The sequence below is a fragment of the Callorhinchus milii genome, unplaced genomic scaffold, assembly GCF_018977255.1.
Source record: "Callorhinchus milii isolate IMCB2004 unplaced genomic scaffold, IMCB_Cmil_1.0 Scaffold17, whole genome shotgun sequence".
In the NCBI taxonomy this organism is placed as follows: Eukaryota; Metazoa; Chordata; class Chondrichthyes; order Chimaeriformes; family Callorhinchidae; genus Callorhinchus; species Callorhinchus milii.
In genome coordinates this window covers 11,740,594-11,746,593 of record NW_024704758.1, presented here as the reverse complement: position 1 = coordinate 11,746,593, position 6,000 = coordinate 11,740,594, and the positions used below count along the sequence as shown (strand labels likewise).

General features: G+C 37.6%; 1 protein-coding gene across 1 annotated transcript in view; it reads left to right on the top strand.

The window, feature by feature from the left end:
* The first annotated feature begins 277 nt into the window (after positions 1 to 277).
* ano3 (anoctamin 3) overlaps positions 278 to 6,000 on the top strand; it is a 55,354-nt gene continuing 49,631 nt past the window's right edge. The window contains exon 1 of the mRNA XM_042341600.1: positions 278 to 320. The gene's annotated coding sequence lies outside the window, so the exon portion shown is untranslated. The remainder of the gene's footprint in view (positions 321 to 6,000) is intronic.

Genomic DNA, 6,000 nt, shown 5'->3' with positions numbered 1-6,000 from the left:
TGGCATGAATGCAGTCTTGCTGAAAAGCTGTGGAGTGATCACAAAGCACTTAGCACTTACGATACTTCCCCTTTAAGTTGTTTTTTTATGTCTTGTGTTTAGATGATTTGCATTGTGAGTATCAACGCTATTCCAAAAATAACAATCCTTTGATGACATCTGGGTCAAACTGACCTATACAGCAGCCCTGAATGCTATCATCTAGATCCAGTTAAGTAATAATAGACTGCTCTCTGTAATGTACTAGGGAAATGAGAGTAGATTTGAAGCACAGACTGGATTGAATTATTCCATTTACTTACTCTTCTGGCATTGTACAGGTGGGCATCAGAATATTACTTGATTTTATATTGTTAGTGTGAGATATTAATAGAATTAGTTCTTTGCTTTTCCTTTCTGAACTCCAATAACTTATTCCCACATATTATCAATCCTCCAGTTGTGTGTTGATTGTGAGTAAGGCAGAAACTGAATTTTGTGTGTGTTCCCTCTTGGTACATTTGTCCAGGAGTCGTGTTATTTTGGACGTGTGGAATTCCTGTAAATGAAACCTGAAGGAAATTAACAATAACTAATATTGAAATTTGAGATTTCTATGTATGTAGAGAGCGAATGATTAAGGAAATGAAAAATATTTTAGATTTGGCTCTGGTTTGCATTCTTGTGCTGTGGAGTTTCCTGATGATTCCAAAATCGAATTGCATGGGTTCATAGAAAGTGGCGTGAAGAGGTTTGCTCTGGTCTTAACTGGAATTTTCAACAAGATATCCTTATATGTTTTTATGAGTGGGCATTTAAGTCAATACGTTGAATATAAGTTTCATAGAAAGGCAAAGTCTGCTTTATCAGCCACTCTCTTCAAGGTCAACTGACTTTAAAAACTGCAAAATTGGGGGGTGGATGGGGCTGAAATTCGAATGTTGTGTGTAACGCCTTTAGCGATGTTGTGAACTCTAATTGATTTTCCCATTATAGTCACACATCACCCAATGTCAGCCTGAATTTCAGTCTTCTGGTATTATGTGCAACTTGACATTCTGGTTTCTAAACTCACAGTGAACCACAGCATTCACTGTCTGCTGTGTATTATTGTTATGGTTTGTTATAAGCCGATTGTTCGTGCTACTACTGTATATGGTATATTTGATAATTAGACGTGTTATACAGTGTTAATTAGTGCACTGTAATGATTTATTAGTGATTTGTGGGGCAGAGTGAAATGTTGCTCAATTTAAGCAGAATTAAGAAATTCTGATGCGAACGACAAGTTCGCATCACCTCTCTGTTTATATAATTTGTGTGTGTGTGTGTGAGACATTATCATATACTCTAGCCTTTAAATGAGGATTGCTTATTATATTGGTCTCAAGCATTTGCCCAACTGCAACTGTTGAGATGACTTGTCTAATATCCAAACTTGCATATCTTGCATTTTCTTTTTGGAACAATGGGACAACTTTTGCCACTCTCCAATCTTTGGATGTGACTTCCCCTTCATTGTCTTACGAAGCTGCTAAAAAATATTTATAGCAGTTTCACTTGTGTTTGACTTGAGGATCTTTGGGAAACTTTGGGAATTAAGAGAATAGAATACTATCCTTCCTCTCTTTTGTTTGTAGAAGATATGAACATAGGCCAATATTTCTCTGAGATACAGACTCAAGAGCCAATGGAAAAGTCCTTGACAGCAGTCATACTTCATTTTGTATTAGTTTGCTTGAAACTCATCTCTGAGATAAACTGCAGTTTCATTACAGAATACATAATAATTTTTGCAATTTTCCTGTGTATACATAACTAATGTTATTTTTGGTAGTTAATATCTTATGGCTCTGTGGTAGTGAACCTTGTTTGAACAATGTCCTGTTGTGCTGCCTTTCAATGCGACAAATTGCGTCTCCACTTAAGCCCAAGATAAATTTCTGATAGCAATTAGATTTTTAATGAGTCTCATCATTAAGATTGGTTAGGCACAACACAATTTCCACTGGTAATAGCTAATTACAGCTGCGTTCTTCTACACGTTGTTGAAAGCAATGCAACTTCATCATTTAATAATCTTTGTACTTGAAATAGCGCTGATCATGTCAAAATGCTTCAAAGCACTTCATAGGATTTTACTGTAAAGTGTATTGACTGTCTCTGTAGGTAAATTTAGTAGCCTATTTGCACGGAACAAGAATGGCCATTAGAAATCAATTTTATTTGGGGGATTGTAGGCCAGGATAGCAGGAGAAATTCCCTTCACGTTTTGAGTAATGCCATGGAATCTTTAACATCAACCTCAACATGCAGATGGGACTTTGGTTTAACATCTTATCCAAAAGACTGCCTCACCCCCGGCATTGCACTGAAGTGTTGGCCTAGATTGTGAGTTTAAAGTCCTGACATGGAGCTTGAACCTACAACCTTCTGTTTGGGAAGCAAAAGTGCTACCAGCTGAGCCAGTTGGACATCATTCATTTGCATGGTGTGGAGAAGAACATTACAGGCAGTTAGAATTAATTTTAGATGAAGGGTTTAGGTTTAATATAATAATAAATTTGTTTGGACTATTTATTCAGTGAATCTGTAATAGGTTTTGATGTTACCATTTGTGTTGGCAAGATTACAAATGGGAGGAAAACAATTTATTAATAATTACATACATTTGCTTGCAAAAAAACTTCATACGAACTCTGTACCTTAGTAAATATTCAATAGATGAGTTTTTAATGATTTTTTTTGAATGATCTCATTTGTATCCTGGCAATGCACTGGACCTATAATAGTGTGACAAACAAATGCTTCAGCAACACAAAGCAGAAATAAATTGGAATGTACTTCTGCCATTCTAAAGTATAGAAAGTGAATTGGCAATGTGGCTGGAGGGAACACCTTTGTTCAAGTAATAAAGAATTGTCCAAGTGTAGTCCCAAATATTAGTTTACACAGCTGACACATTTAGACGTGATGTGTAGATGGTTTCTTGGACAGGTCATTTTATCACTATTTATGGTTTTGTATGTAAAATGGACTTGAGTATTCAAATGCATTTCAAGGCACCTGTGGTGTATGAGTAAACATTTTGATGATCGACACCACATGGTTTACCTGTGCCTGCAGCACACTGTGGGTTTTTTGATCCGCAGCCATGCTTGGTGCATTTATTTAGCAGGATACTTGAGAACAAGTTCAGTCAGAATTGGCCTTGAAGTGCCCCCAGACTGATCTCTGGCCAGGGTCTGTGCAGATTGGTAATATGAAAACAATATTGCTGGCTTTTAGGAATGCAACAACAACTTGCATTTGTATAGCACTCTTCTCGCAGGACACTGCTGGACAGAAAGGTGTAATGGCCAGTGCTATGCTTTTATAAGGGAATGGGATAGATGCATAAAAAAGAGAAAATATGGGGAGCAAGCATGAGTGGGTTTAGACATGGTTGTTTATGTGGACAAAATGGCCAGGATAGACTTGATGTGATGAATGAATGGTGTGCTTTCTGTGTTACAAATATCCTACAGACTTGAGTGCTGTGGCTTCTCAAGGTGGGAGAATCCTCTCACCTTGGGGAATGGGATCAGCAGTTCTGGCGATAAATCATTTTAATTGGGCCAATTCCTCATTGCGTAGTGTAAAACTTGAAAAAGAAGAGTGTTTCACTGAATCGTCTCCAATCCTCGATGTTGAGGGACATTTCTAATTTGTGCAATTTTTATTTATTTATCTCTCGGTTTTTAATCCTATCAAAGCTGCTTGTCCAGTACAGGCTGAGAAGAGATATTTTGTATAGAACTCGTGCTGTGACAACATCAGCTCTGCTCCATTGATGACATATCCTGTTCTGTTGTTATGAATATTAATATGTAGGAAGTTATTGCATATTATCTGTAACCCTTGAATAAATCGCAGTAAATCTTCCTTTCATTTTACACTTCTTTGCAAATCGTTCCCTCTTAAATCGACAAATTAGAACTCATGAGTTTTTCTTAGTCCTACTTTTCAGAAAAAAATAAGACAAGGTTAGCTGTAATTGCACTGAATTTCCTGTTAGTTTCCCAAGTCACGTTCTGTACAATGCAACTCTGAACTGAATCGATTTTTTTCCTCAACCTTGAGCCCAGGATTGGACTGAGGCTCTGAGTATGTCATACATGATGAAGTATGAATTACCTCTGCAATCAATGTGCTGGAATTATCTGTTGGTTAAATCCAATGTGAGAATTTGTATAGGGATACTGATATCAGCACGATGTGAATCTTAACTTGTCAGCTCAAAGCTTTATCAAGGTCGAGAGGTGAGCTGTGATGTGTAATTGAAGTCATTTGATCTAGATTCTACACCATCAGTGCTCGATTCTTCGAAATTTATTAGCCACAGATGTGCAATGAATGACATAAATTGCAACGATGGTGTCAATGGCAGTTTGGTTTTACGGATCCTTTGTACTGCCAATGGAAGCAGAGCCATTTAAAGAGAGAATGGGCCAAATGGCCTCTTTCTGCTCTGTACATTTCCACAATTCTATGAGAATCAGCCACTTTTAAACTTCTCTGAAATTGCAGTTAAAATGGGTGCCCCTGTAGTGGCAGTGAGTCAACATCATATTTTTTAATGTACCTTTTTCCTCTGTTCCCATTCACTTGTGGCTTTCAGGAAGCTATGCACGGAGCCTACCATTCAATGTTATTTCTCATTCCATGGTTCATAAAACGGAACCATACAACATCAATAATTTGCATTTATATCGCACCCTTCACACAGGGTAGTGTCGCTGAGTGCTATATATAGCTTATATTGGCTTTAGTAATTAATTTTTTAAAAAGTTTAATTTCCTTCGAAGCATTTGAAAGGAAGCCTCCCTGAAGGTAGGATCCAGAAAGACTGTGTGAGAGCAAACAATGGCTGCATTTGAAGTTGCCTACCTTTCATTGGTCAAAATCACCACTGGGGAGTCATCACCAGGAGCGAGTGCAAACTGCTTCTGGACATGGCTGTTGGTTCTATCCTGTCGCATGATATTACTAAGCAAGCACTATGCAGGCAGAGCACAAAATAGTGCTGTGTATTCAATCCACGTTCCTGTAAGAGTACTGATCCATCACATTTGACCGAGTCCCTATATCTGAGCATGAAGGACAGCTTGGAAGCTTGGAAACACTAACACAGAGAGTGCCATAACTGTGCCATTTCAGTGTAATAAATGTGTTTGTATCAACCAGAGAGCTTTTGTTTCATACTTATAATCTCATTTATCAGCTTTTCCCATTGGTTTCATTTTCGAAAGCTCTGGTTCATTTCTATAATGGATCATTCGTTCTTAATCTGACATCCCAATATGAAGTGAAACAATCTGTGTATCGGGTGAAACTGGCTATGTTGACTTTGAGTTCTGAATCTAATTTAACACCATGTTTCTTTCTACCCAAATAACCAACAAGCCCAGGATTCCAACCCAACTGATGTTACTTCATAAATGCGTCCAGCCCACGTTTTATAACTGAGCTTGTTATAAAAGCTAGCTGCAAGGTAAAAAAAATTCAGCTGTTGGAATGGTGAATGCTGAAAGCCTGAAATAAATTCAAAATAGCTGGAAACTCCCAGCAGAGCAATTGATATCTGGAAAAATAGGCTAACATTTCAGATTTGACACTCATAGCTTCTGGTGATATATTGTGCTAGTTTTCCTTTTAATAGATGATTGACTGCTGTGTTCACAAATATGCAGTCACTACACTTAATGGCGAATCCTGTGAAGTGCTTTGAGATGCTTCAATGACGTGATGAGGCACTATAATTAAATGCAAATATTCCTATTATGAACTGTTGAGAATTTCCAGCTTCTCTGTTTTTGTGCCTAGTTTCTCCTGAAGTAATCTTGGCCCTGAACCTTTGTGAGTAAACTGGACAAGTACAGTGGAATATCATTTATCTTCATGTCCATTGACCTCTGTAGAAAACAGATGGCATACTTTTTTGGTTTGTGTGCCACAAGAAAAGAACAGATGCAGTTTGCA